The sequence below is a fragment of the Schistocerca piceifrons genome, chromosome 1, assembly GCF_021461385.2.
Source record: "Schistocerca piceifrons isolate TAMUIC-IGC-003096 chromosome 1, iqSchPice1.1, whole genome shotgun sequence".
NCBI lineage: Eukaryota > Metazoa > Arthropoda > Insecta > Orthoptera > Acrididae > Schistocerca > Schistocerca piceifrons.
This window is the reverse complement of record NC_060138.1, coordinates 396,256,933-396,270,945: the sequence shown is the minus strand read 5'-3', so window position 1 is coordinate 396,270,945 and position 14,013 is coordinate 396,256,933. Positions and strand designations below refer to the sequence as shown.

At 48.9% G+C, this 14,013-nt stretch overlaps 4 pseudogenes; all 4 read right to left on the bottom strand.

The window, feature by feature from the left end:
• Positions 1–295: 295 nt before the first annotated feature.
• Positions 296–508, bottom strand: LOC124721324 (annotated as a pseudogene).
• A 3,269-nt stretch (positions 509–3,777) lies between these two features.
• On the bottom strand, positions 3,778–3,990 carry LOC124721317 (annotated as a pseudogene).
• Positions 3,991–7,264: 3,274 nt separating this feature from the next.
• On the bottom strand, positions 7,265–7,477 carry LOC124720860 (annotated as a pseudogene).
• A 3,084-nt stretch (positions 7,478–10,561) lies between these two features.
• LOC124720783 lies at positions 10,562–10,774 on the bottom strand (annotated as a pseudogene).
• Positions 10,775–14,013: the final 3,239 nt, after the last annotated feature.

The window sequence follows — 14,013 nt, the reverse complement described above, 5'->3', positions numbered from 1 at the left end:
ATTTAATTAAAATTATCTGTGACCAGACCATAAGAGACGCTAACGAGGCATCCGAAGGCACTGTCCTGTGCCCCCATAAATTACCAGCCGAGCGTAATGCGGCTGCAAGTGCGGTCCGGCTAACCGCAAAAAAAAAAAAAAAATTACTTAAGATAATCTTAAATTAATTAAAAGAAATCGTGGTGTGTAAGCAACTAACTACTAGGCACATCAACAAGTACGACAAGTTTTGCTACCAGCGGAATATCTGATCACTGCAGAATGTTAACCCATTTCAGGCTGTGTTTTAATTAATTTTAGGTGGGCCGATCCCGGCGGTACTGCAATGCCGGGCCAACCCGCTACAGAGGTGGAGCAAGCCCCTAGCACTCCGTCAGAAGCCAAAAATGAGTTTAATATTCTGGTCGTGTGATGCAGGACGTATCAGATATTAAGCTGATAATAACAGATACTACACTTTTTTTCCCTCCTACCTCCCCTATAGCCCTACCTTTTCCTCTCCAAAAATGCCGCCATCCTCTAGTGTCGACGCAGCACGTAAAGCAGGGTGTTGTTAGTAGCAAGACTTATTGCCATAAACCGAAAATAAAAGCGGAGGCATACTCTGCTATGCCTCAGGGGGCGACGACACACTACTCAGAAACACACCTCCCTCTGCAGGTGTGAGGCAAGTGATGATTTTAAAAACTAAATAGAAAGAAATAAATAAAGACAGAAATGAAGGCAAAATAAAAAAAAAAACAGCGACGCAGCACACTCAAACGAACTGGCGAGATAATCCCATCGCCCATAGAATTAACAAAGTAATAATCCTCTAAGATAGATTATGCGTTTTCCAATTTTCCAATAATTTTTCATACAAGGTTCACACAATTCGCATGTTACCAATTTCCATATTATCAGTATCACAGAACAGTCTACTCTAGTGATGCCCAGAAGGCCAATATCAAATCTGGGGTATGGGTAAGTCAAGGGTAGTTTGAAAGTCCGAGTGACAAAGATCCAGGGGTACACTCAGGCAATTCTTATACGAGGTGCCTTAGTTAGCCCGGAACACCTTTTGATAACCATGAACCATTGCAACTTTAAGAAATCTTGCAAAAGTAATGGTATATTTCCGGTCAGATTCCGCCAGGCGATGCTGGCTCCAAAGGTAGTCCATGAAAGAGACAGCATCTGCGAGGCAAAGGTCATAGATCGTGAAAATGGTTTGGCCCAAGAGACACACCATTGCGTTACGTCGTGTTCGGGGGTTGGTCTGAATACCAGGGTTAAGGAACCAGTCGACTGACACATAGTCCAGTGTAGTCCCACCGATCAGCGTTAATAGCACACGTGCAAGGTCCCACACTTCTGTGACGTGAGGGCATAGGAGACGATGCTCTCTGTTGTCTACGTCACCACATCGGCCGCAAGCAGCCGAGGGCCATAGGAGGATGGCCGCCAGGCGATGATTAGTGGGTATTAAATTGTTTACAACGCGATACCATAGCGCTGAAACGTCTGTGGGAAGGGCTAGGTGGTTGATATTAGCCCAAGCGTGGTGCCAGATGACCGACGGTCGTCTGTCCTCCAATTTGTGTGGTGTGAGCTGGCCTCGAAGCGCCTAGTAAAGGCGCTTCGATGTGCGTGCCTTGTCGGTGGCCACTGCTAGGATGTAACTTTGATTGAGGTGATAGTCCTTGACTGTCGTCATCCGGAATGGAATATGTGTCAAGCATACTGGTGCACGCGCCGATTGTAGGCGATAACGGTCGAAAAGCACCGCTGTTGTCCCACCTGGGTCAATCTCACGCAAAGTGGCGATACGGTGAATCAGGATTGCCGCACATTTGTGGGGAAAGTCAATGAGTCCAAGGCGACTATCGACTTTTGGCAGTGTACAAGTCTGTGCATCAACTTTGAATAGTGCACGCCGCCACAATAGGCAATATACTGTTTGTGAGATGGCTCTGCTGGTTTGTTTCGGTAGCGTAAGGAGTTGTGCTACATACCATGCCCGTGATAGGATGTAAGTATTAATCAGTTGGATTCGTTGATGGAGGTCGAGTCGTTGATCAGTGTGACTCACGCAAAGTCCTCTGATGCGCGTGAGAATCCGCCTGCACGTGAGTGTTAACATGCGCTGTGGACAGGCAGTCACCTCAAGACCCAAGATACGTTGTTCCCCTACAATCCGGTAGCATGCGCGTTCGATGGTCAATGATCGTGGTCCTAGTGGGATTAGCACCATTTTGTTGGATTTTAACATGGCACCAGATGCTCGTTCATAAACGTGGAGGACTCGGCGAACCGAATCGATGTCCCTGGCGTTTGCTACAAACACACCTACACCATCCGCCTACGCCACACTGCGGAAGGTGACGCCTGGGAAAGGAACACCATCGACCATCCGTCCGATGTCACGCAGCATGGGGTACAGCGCCAAAGCGATAAAATACACTGACAAGGGACACCCTTGTCGAACTGATCGTCTGATGGGAATTGGTCGTGATCTGCAACCGTTCACAATGATTGTGGAATTTGCTCCATCCCAGAAGTGCCGGATGACTCTTATGAAGTGCTCCCCGAAACCCATCCGCTACATAACGGCCAGCAGGTAGGATGGGAGACCCTATCGGAGGCACCGGCGAAATCTAGGGATCAATTGCAGCCGGGGTTCGAGCGTCGGCGGTGAGTGAGTAAGACAGCATCACGGTATATAGAAGCAGCGGTGAAGGTGGTTCGATTCGAAACGCCACATGATTGAGTGGGACAAAGTACCTTATTCATTCCCTGTTTAAGACGTGAAGCCACACTTCGTGCCACCAACTTATAATCAGTGTTAAGAACGGTGATGGGACGTACGTCTTTAGCCCATCAGTGACCTGTGACCTTTGGATTAAAGCCAATACGTACAGCTAGAAAATCGGCGGGTAGCTCGCAACCAGCAAAAATCTCCTCGCACATTTTGCAGAAGCGGTCTCCTAACAGGCCGGAAAACCTAGCACTTCGATTAGTGCTGGAATGGCACAATCGAAGGGCGGTATCCTTGCGGAGTACCGCCAGAGATGAAAAACCGCAGTGTCAGGGCCTAAATGCTTGCAGCGTGTGCGTTCCACATGAGGGAGTGACATACGGTGGTGCGGGCTGATATGGCAACAGGCGACTGTCGAAAACATCGCAAAAGCAAGTGCCGGAAGGAACGACAATATACGAGAGCACTCGTCAACAGCCCAGTACTACCCTCCATGTCGAGGAGTGAACTGCGACTCCTATTTGAACGCCGCTAGCTGCCAGGGCAGTGGAGAAGCCGTGAGGCCGCCCCACAGCAGCGTCAGGCCGGTGCGAGCTATACTGGCGCGAGCTACACCTAGCCGAGTGCTTACGTCGTCCACCACCTACTGCATATGTGTGTGTGCGTGTGTACACACGTATTCTGCGTGCGTGCGGCGGCGACGACGACGACGTTCGCGAGGAGCTAAGGTTATAACTCCAAACAATTTAATTAAAATTATCTGTGACCAGACCATAAGAGACGCTAACGAGGCATCCGAAGGCACTGTCCTGTGCCCCCATAAATTACCAGCCTAGCGTAATGCGGCTGCAAGTGCGGTCCGGCTAACCGCAAAAAAAAAAAAAAAAATTACTTAAGATAATCTTAAATTAATTAAAAGAAATCGTGGTGTGTAAGCAACTAACTACTAGGCACATCAACAAGTACGACAAGTTTTGCTACCAGCGGAATATCTGATCACTGCAGAATGTTAACCCATTTCAGGCTGTGTTTTAATTAATTTTAGGTGGGCCGATCCCGGCGGTACTGCAATGCCGGGCCAACCCGCTACAGAGGTGGAGCAAGCCCCTAGCACTCCGTCAGAAGCCAAAAATGAGTTTAATATTCTGGTCGTGTGATGCAGGACGTATCAGATATTAAGCTGATAATAACAGATACTACACTTTTTTTCCCTCCTACCTCCCCTATAGCCCTACCTTTTCCTCTCCAAAAATGCCGCCATCCTCTAGTGTCGACGCAGCACGTAAAGCAGGGTGTTGTTAGTAGCAAGACTTATTGCCATAAACCGAAAATAAAAGCGGAGGCATACTCTGCTATGCCTCAGGGGGCGACGACACACTACTCAGAAACACACCTCCCTCTGCAGGTGTGAGGCAAGTGATGATTTTAAAAACTAAATAGAAAGAAATAAATAAAGACAGAAATGAAGGCAAAATAAAAAAAAAACAGCGACGCAGCACACTCAAACGAACTGGCGAGATAATCCCATCGCCCATAGAATTAACAAAGTAATAATCCTCTAAGATAGATTATGCGTTTTCCAATTTTCCAATAATTTTTCATACAAGGTTCACACAATTCGCATGTTACCAATTTCCATATTATCAGTATCACAGAACAGTCTACTCTAGTGATGCCCAGAAGGCCAATATCAAATCTGGGGTATGGGTAAGTCAAGGGTAGTTTGAAAGTCCGAGTGACAAAGATCCAGGGGTACACTCAGGCAATTCTTATACGAGGTGCCTTAGTTAGCCCGGAACACCTTTTGATAACCATGAACCATTGCAACTTTAAGAAATCTTGCAAAAGTAATGGTATATTTCCGGTCAGATTCCGCCAGGCGATGCTGGCTCCAAAGGTAGTCCATGAAAGAGACAGCATCTGCGAGGCAAAGGTCATAGATCGTGAAAATGGTTTGGCCCAAGAGACACACCATTGCGTTACGTCGTGTTCGGGGGTTGGTCTGAATACCAGGGTTAAGGAACCAGTCGACTGACACATAGTCCAGTGTAGTCCCACCGATCAGCGTTAATAGCACACGTGCAAGGTCCCACACTTCTGTGACGTGAGGGCATAGGAGACGATGCTCTCTGTTGTCTACGTCACCACATCGGCCGCAAGCAGCCGAGGGCCATAGGAGGATGGCCGCCAGGCGATGATTAGTGGGTATTAAATTGTTTACAACGCGATACCATAGCGCTGAAACTTCTGTGGGAAGGGCTAGGTGGTTGATATTAGCCCAAGCGTGGTGCCAGATGACCGACGGTCGTCTGTCCTCCAATTTGTGTGGTGTGAGCTGGCCTCGAAGCGCCTAGTAAAGGCGCTTCGATGTGCGTGCCTTGTCGGTGGCCACTGCTAGGATGTAACTTTGATTGAGGTGATAGTCCTTGACTGTCGTCATCCGGAATGGAATATGTGTCAAGCATACTGGTGCACGCGCCGATTGTAGGCGATAACGGTCGAAAAGCACCGCTGTTGTCCCACCTGGGTCAATCTCACGCAAAGTGGCGATACGGTGAATCAGGATTGCCGCACATTTGTGGGGAAAGTCAATGAGTCCAAGGCGACTATCGACTTTTGGCAGTGTACAAGTCTGTGCATCAACTTTGAATAGTGCACGCCGCCACAATAGGCAATATACTGTTTGTGAGATGGCTCTGCTGGTTTGTTTCGGTAGCGTAAGGAGTTGTGCTACATACCATGCCCGTGATAGGATGTAAGTATTAATCAGTTGGATTCGTTGATGGAGGTCGAGTCGTTGATCAGTGTGACTCACGCAAAGTCCTCTGATGCGCGTGAGAATCCGCCTGCACGTGAGTGTTAACATGCGCTGTGGACAGGCAGTCACCTCAAGACCCAAGATACGTTGTTCCCCTACAATCCGGTAGCATGCGCGTTCGATGGTCAATGATCGTGGTCCTAGTGGGATTAGCACCATTTTGTTGGATTTTAACATGGCACCAGATGCTCGTTCATAAACGTGGAGGACTCGGCGAACCGAATCGATGTCCCTGGCGTTTGCTACAAACACACCTACACCATCCGCCTACGCCACACTGCGGAAGGTGACGCCTGGGAAAGGAACACCATCGACCATCCGTCCGATGTCACGCAGCATGGGGTACAGCGCCAAAGCGATAAAATACACTGACAAGGGACACCCTTGTCGAACTGATCGTCTGATGGGAATTGGTCGTGATCTGCAACCGTTCACAATGATTGTGGAATTTGCTCCATCCCAGAAGTGCCGGATGACTCTTATGAAGTGCTCCCCGAAACCCATCCGCTACATAACGGCCAGCAGGTAGGATGGGAGACCCTATCGGAGGCACCGGCGAAATCTAGGGATCAATTGCAGCCGGGGTTCGAGCGTCGGCGGTGAGTGAGTAAGACAGCATCACGGTATATAGAAGCAGCGGTGAAGGTGGTTCGATTCGAAACGCCACATGACTGAGTGGGACAAAGTACCTTATTCATTCCCTGTTTAAGACGTGAAGCCACACTTCGTGCCACCAACTTATAATCAGTGTTAAGAACGGTGATGGGACGTACGTCTTTAGCCCATCAGTGACCTGTGACCTTTGGATTAAAGCCAATACGTACAGCTAGAAAATCGGCGGGTAGCTCGCAACCAGCAAAAATCTCCTCGCACATTTTGCAGAAGCGGTCTCCTAACAGGCCGGAAAACCTAGCACTTCGATTAGTGCTGGAATGGCACAATCGAAGGGCGGTATCCTTGCGGAGTACCGCCAGAGATGAAAAACCGCAGTGTCAGGGCCTAAATGCTTGCAGCGTGTGCGTTCCACATGAGGGAGTGACATACGGTGGTGCGGGCTGATATGGCAACAGGCGACCGTCGAAAACATCGCAAAAGCAAGTGCCGGAAGGAACGACAATATACGAGAGCACTCGTCAACAGCCCAGTACTACCCTCCATGTCGAGGAGTGAACTGCGACTCCTATTTGAACGCCGCTAGCTGCCAGGGCAGTGGAGAAGCCGTGAGGCCGCCCCACAGCAGCGTCAGGCCGGTGCGAGCTATACTGGCGCGAGCTACACCTAGCCGAGTGCTTACGTCGTCCACCACCTACTGCATATGTGTGTGTGCGTGTGTACACACGTATTCTGCGTGCGTGCGGCGGCGACGACGACGACGTTCGCGAGGAGCTAAGGTTATAACTCCAAACAATTTAATTAAAATTATCTGTGACCAGACCATAAGAGACGCTAACGAGGCATCCGAAGGCACTGTCCTGTGCCCCCATAAATTACCAGCCTAGCGTAATGCGGCTGCAAGTGCGGTCCGGCTAACCGCAAAAAAAAAAAAAAAAAAAAAAATTACTTAAGATAATCTTAAATTAATTAAAAGAAATCGTGGTGTGTAAGCAACTAACTACTGGGCACATCAACAACTACGACAAGTTTTGCTACCAGCGGAATATCTGATCACTGCAGAATGTTAACCCATTTCAGGCTGTGTTTTAATTAATTTTAGGTGGGCCGATCCCGGCGGTACTGCAATGCCGGGCCAACCCGCTACAGAGGTGGAGCAAGCCCCTAGCACTCCGTCAGAAGCCAAAAATGAGTTTAATATTCTGGTCGTATGATGCAGGACGTATCAGATATTAAGCTGATAAGAACAGATACTACACTTTTTTTCCCTCCTACCTCCCCTATAGCCCTACCTTTTCCTCTCCAAAAATGCCGCCATCCTCTAGTGTCGACGCAGCACGTAAAGCAGGGTGTTGTTAGTAGCAAGACTTATTGCCATAAACCGAAAATAAAAGCGGAGGCATACTCTGCTATGCCTCAGGGGGCGACGACACACTACTCAGAAACACACCTCCCTCTGCAGGTGTGAGGCAAGTGATGATTTTAAAAACTAAATAGAAAGAAATAAATAAAGACAAAAATGAAGGCAAAATAAAAAAAAAACAGCGACGCAGCACACTCAAACGAACTGGCGAGATAATCCCATCGCCCATAGAATTAACAAAGTAATAATCCTCTAAGATAGATTATGCGTTTTCCAATTTTCCAATAATTTTTCATACAAGGTTCACACAATTCGCATGTTACCAATTTCCATATTATCAGTATCACAGAACAGTCTACTCTAGTGATGCCCAGAAGGCCAATATCAAATCTGAGGTATGGGTAAGTCAAGGGTAGTTTGAAAGTCCGAGTGACAAAGATCCAGGGGTACACTCAGGCAATTCTTATACGAGGTGCCTTAGTTAGCCCGGAACACCTTTTGATAACCATGAACCATTGCAACTTTAAGAAATCTTGCAAAAGTAATGGTATATTTCCGGTCAGATTCCGTCAGGCGATGCTGGCTCCAAAGGTAGTCCATGAAAGAGACAGCATCTGCGAGGCAAAGGTCATAGATCGTGAAAATGGTTTGGCCCAAGAGACACACCATTGCTTTACGTCGTGTTCGGGGGTTGGTCTGAATACCAGGGTTAAGGAACCAGTCGACTGACACATAGTCCAGTGTAGTCCCACCGATCAGCGTTAATAGCACACGTGCAAGGTCCCACACTTCTGTGACGTGAGGGCATAGGAGACGATGCTCTCTGGTGTCTACGTCACCACATCGGCCGCAAGCAGCCGAGGGCCATAGGAGGATGGCCGCCAGGCGATGATTAGTGGGTATTAAATTGTTTACAACGCGATACCATAGCGCTGAAACTTCTGTGGGAAGGGCTAGGTGGTTGATATTAGCCCAAGCGTGGTGCCAGATGACCGACGGTCGTCTGTCCTCCAATTTGTGTGGTGTGAGCTGGCCTCGAAGCGCCTAGTAAAGGCGGTGAATCAGGATTGCCGCACATTTGTGGGGAAAGTCAATGAGTCCAAGGCGACTATCGACTTTTGGCAGTGTACAAGTCTGTGCATCAACTTTGAATAGTGCACGCCGCCACAATAGGCAATATACTGTTTGTGAGATGGCTCTGCTGGTTTGTTTCGGTAGCGTAAGGAGTTGTGCTACATACCATGCCCGTGATAGGATGTAAGTATTAATCAGTTGGATTCGTTGATGGAGGTCGAGTCGTTGATCAGTGTGACTCACGCAAAGTCCTCTGATGCGCGTGAGAATCCGCCTGCACGTGAGTGTTAACATGCGCTGTGGACAGGCAGTCACCTCAAGACCCAAGATACGTTGTTCCCCTACAATCCGGTAGCATGCGCGTTCGATGGTCAATGATCGTGGTCCTAGTGGGATTAGCACCATTTTGTTGGATTTTAACATGGCACCGGATGCTCGTTCATAAACGTGGAGGACTCGGCGAACCGAATCGATGTCCCTGGCGTTTGCTACAAACACACCTACACCATCCGCCTACGCCACACTGCGGAAGGTGACGCCTGGGAAAGGAACACCATCGACCATCCGTCCGATGTCACGCAGCATGGGGTACAGCGCCAAAGCGATAAAATACACTGACAAGGGACACCCTTGTCGAACTGATCGTCTGATGGGAAATGGTCGTGATCTGCAACCGTTCACAATGATTGTGGAATTTGCTCCATCCAAGAAGTGCCGGATTATGAAGTGCTCCCCGAAACCCATCCGCTACATAACGGCCAGCAGGTAGGATGGGAGACCCTATCGGAGGCACCGGCGAAATCTAGGGATCAATTGCAGCCGGGGTTCGAGCGTCGGCGGTGGGTGAGTAAGACAGCATCACGGTATATAGAAGCAGCGGTGAAGGTGGTTCGATTCGAAACGCCACATGATTGAGTGGGACAAAGTACCTTATTCATTCCCTGTTTAAGACGTGAAGCCACACTTCGTGCCACCAACTTATAATCAGTGTTAAGAACGGTGATGGGACGTACGTCTTTAGCCCATCAGTGACCTGTGACCTTTGGATTAAAGCCAATACGTACAGCTAGAAAATCGGCGGGTAGCTCGCAACCAGCAAAAATCTCCTCGCACATTTTGCAGAAGCGGTCTCCTAACAGGCCGGAAAACCTAGCACTTCGATTAGTGCTGGAATGGCACAATCTAAGGGCGGTAACCTTGCGGAGTACCGCCAGAGATGAAAAACCGCAGTGTCAGGGCCTAAATGCTTGCAGCGTGTGCGTTCCACATGAGGGAGTGACATACGGTGGTGCGGGCTGATATGGCAACAGGCGACCGTCGAAAACATCGCAAAAGCAAGTGCCGGAAGGAACGACAATATACGAGAGCACTCGTCAACAGCCCAGTACTACCCTCCATGTCGAGGAGTGAACTGCGACTCCTATTTGAACGCCGCTAGCTGCCAGGGCAGTGGAGAAGCCGTGAGGCCGCCCCACAGCAGCGTCAGGCCGGTGCGAGCTATACTGGCGCGAGCTACACCTAGCCGAGTGCTTACGTCGTCCACCACCTACTGCATATGTGTGTGTGCGTGTGTACACACGTATTCTGCGTGCGTGCGGCGGCGACGACGACGACGACGTTCGCGAGGAGCTAAGGTTATAACTCCAAACAATTTAATTAAAATTATCTGTGACCAGACCATAAGAGACGCTAACGAGGCATCCGAAGGCACTGTCCTGTGCCCCCATAAATTACCAGCCTAGCGTAATGCGGCTGCAAGTGCCTTCCGGCTAACCGCAAAAAAAAAAAAAAAAAAAAAAAAAAAATTACTTAAGATAATCTTAAATTAATTAAAAGAAATCGTGGTGTGTAAGCAACTAACTACTGGGCACATCAACAACTACGACAAGTTTTGCTACCAGCGGAATATCTGATCACTGCAGAATGTTAACCCATTTCAGGCTGTGTTTTAATTAATATTAGGTGGGCCGATCCCGGCGGTACTGCAATGCCGGGCCAACCCGCTACAGAGGTGGAGCAAGCCCCTAGCACTCCGTCAGAAGCCAAAAATGAGTTTAATATTCTGGTCGTATGATGCAGGACGTATCAGATATTAAGCTGATAAGAACAGATACTACACTTTTTTTCCCTCCTACCTCCCCTATAGCCCTACCTTTTCCTCTCCAAAAATGCCGCCATCCTCTAGTGTCGACGCAGCACGTAAAGCAGGGTGTTGTTAGTAGCAAGACTTATTGCCATAAACCGAAAATAAAAGCGGAGGCATACTCTGCTATGCCTCAGGGGGCGACGACACACTACTCAGAAACACACCTCCCTCTGCAGGTGTGAGGCAAGTGATGATTTTAAAAACTAAATAGAAAGAAATAAATAAAGACAAAAATGAAGGCAAAATAAAAAAAAAAACAGCGACGCAGCACACTCAAACGAACTGGCGAGATAATCCCATCGCCCATAGAATTAACAAAGTAATAATCCTCTAAGATAGATTATGCGTTTTCCAATTTTCCAATAATTTTCCATACAAGGTTCACACAATTCGCATGTTACCAATTTCCATATTATCAGTATCACAGAACAGTCTACTCTAGTGATGCCCAGAAGGCCAATATCAAATCTGGGGTATGGGTAAGTCAAGGGTAGTTTGAAAGTCCGAGTGACAAAGATCCAGGGGTACACTCAGGCAATTCTTATACGAGGTGCCTTAGTTAGCCCGGAACACCTTTTGATAACCATGAACCATTGCAACTTTAAGAAATCTTGCAAAAGTAATGGTATATTTCCGGTCAGATTCCGCCAGGCGATGCTGGCTCCAAAGGTAGTCCATGAAAGAGACAGCATCTGCGAGGCAAAGGTCATAGATCGTGAAAATGGTTTGGCCCAAGAGACACACCATTGCTTTACGTCGTGTTCGGGGGTTGGTCTGAATACCAGGGTTAAGGAACCAGTCGACTGACACATAGTCCAGTGTAGTCCCACCGATCAGCGTTAATAGCACACGTGCAAGGTCCCACACTTCTGTGACGTGAGGGCATAGGAGACGATGCTCTCTGGTGTCTACGTCACCACATCGGCCGCAAGCAGCCGAGGGCCATAGGAGGATGGCCGCCAGGCGATGATTAGTGGGTATTAAATTGTTTACAACGCGATACCATAGCGCTGAAACTTCTGTGGGAAGGGCTAGGTGGTTGATATTAGCCCAAGCGTGGTGCCAGATGACCGACGGTCGTCTGTCCTCCAATTTGTGTGGTGTGAGCTGGCCTCGAAGCGCCTAGTAAAGGCGCTTCGATGTGCGTGCCTTGTCGGTGGCCACTGCTAGGATGTAACTTTGATTGAGGTGATAGTCCTTGACTGTCGTCATCCGGAATGGAATATGTGTCAAGCATACTGGTGCACGCGCCGATTGTAGGCGATAACGGTCGAAAAGCACCGCTGTTGTCCCACCTGGGTCAATCTCACGCAAAGTGGCGATACGGTGAATCAGGATTGCCGCACATTTGTGGGGAAAGTCAATGAGTCCAAGGCGACTATCGACTTTTGGCAGTGTACAAGTCTGTGCATCAACTTTGAATAGTGCACGCCGCCACAATAGGCAATATACTGTTTGTGAGATGGCTCTGCTGGTTTGTTTCGGTAGCGTAAGGAGTTGTGCTACATACCATGCCCGTGATAGGATGTAAGTATTAATCAGTTGGATTCGTTGATGGAGGTCGAGTCGTTGATCAGTGTGACTCACGCAAAGTCCTCTGATGCGCGTGAGAATCCGCCTGCACGTGAGTGTTAACATGCGCTGTGGACAGGCAGTCACCTCAAGACCCAAGATACGTTGTTCCCCTACAATCCGGTAGCATGCGCGTTCGATGGTCAATGATCGTGGTCCTAGTGGGATTAGCACCATTTTGTTGGATTTTAACATGGCACCGGATGCTCGTTCATAAACGTGGAGGACTCGGCGAACCGAATCGATGTCCCTGGCGTTTGCTACAAACACACCTACACCATCCGCCTACGCCACACTGCGGAAGGTGACGCCTGGGAAAGGAACACCATCGACCATCCGTCCGATGTCACGCAGCATGGGGTACAGCGCCTAAGCGATAAAATACACTGACAAGGGACACCCTTGTCGAACTGATCGTCTGATGGGAATTGGTCGTGATCTGCAACCGTTCACAATGATTGTGGAATTTGCTCCATCCAAGAAGTGCCGGATGACTCTTATGAAGTGCTCCCCGAAACCCATCCGCTACATAACGGCCAGCAGGTAGGATGGGAGACCCTATCGGAGGCACCGGCGAAATCTAGGGATCAATTGCAGCCGGGGTTCGAGCGTCGGCGGTGGGTGAGTAAGACAGCATCACGGTATATAGAAGCAGCGGTGAAGGTGGTTCGATTCGAAACGCCACATGATTGAGTGGGACAAAGTACCTTATTCATTCCCTGTTTAAGACGTGAAGCCACACTTCGTGCCACCAACTTATAATCAGTGTTAAGAACGGTGATGGGACGTACGTCTTTAGCCCATCAGTGACCTGTGACCTTTGGATTAAAGCCAATACGTACAGCTAGAAAATCGGCGGGTAGCTCGCAACCAGCAAAAATCTCCTCGCACATTTTGCAGAAGCGGTCTCCTAACAGGCCGGAAAACCTAGCACTTCGATTAGTGCTGGAATGGCACAATCGAAGGGCGGTATCCTTGCGGAGTACCGCCAGAGATGAAAAACCGCAGTGTCAGGGCCTAAATGCTTGCAGCGTGTGCGTTCCACATGAGGGAGTGACATACGGTGGTGCGGGCTGATATGGCAACAGGCGACCGTCGAAAACATCGCAAAAGCAAGTGCCGGAAGGAACGACAATATACGAGAGCACTCGTCAACAGCCCAGTACTACCCTCCATGTTGAGGAGTGAACTGCGACTCCTATTTGAACGCCGCTAGCTGCCAGGGCAGTGGAGAAGCCGTGAGGCCGCCCCACAGCAGCGTCAGGCCGGTGCGAGCTATACTGGCGCGAGCTACACCTAGCCGAGTGCTTACGTCGTCCACCACCTACTGCATATGTGTGTGTGCGTGTGTACACACGTATTCTGCGTGCATGCGGCGGCGACGACGACGACGTTCGCGAGGAGCTAAGGTTATAACTCCAAACAATTTAATTAAAATTATCTGTGACCAGACCATAAGAGACGCTAACGAGGCATCCGAAGGCACTGTCCTGTGCCCCCATAAATTACCAGCCTAGCGTAATGCGGCTGCAAGTGCGGTCCGGCTAACCGCAAAAAAAAAAAAAAAAAAAAAAAAAATTACTTAAGATAATCTTAAATTAATTAAAAGAAATCGTGGTGTGTAAGCAACTAACTACTAGGCACATCAACAACTACGACAAGTTTTGCTACCAGCGGAATATCTGATCACT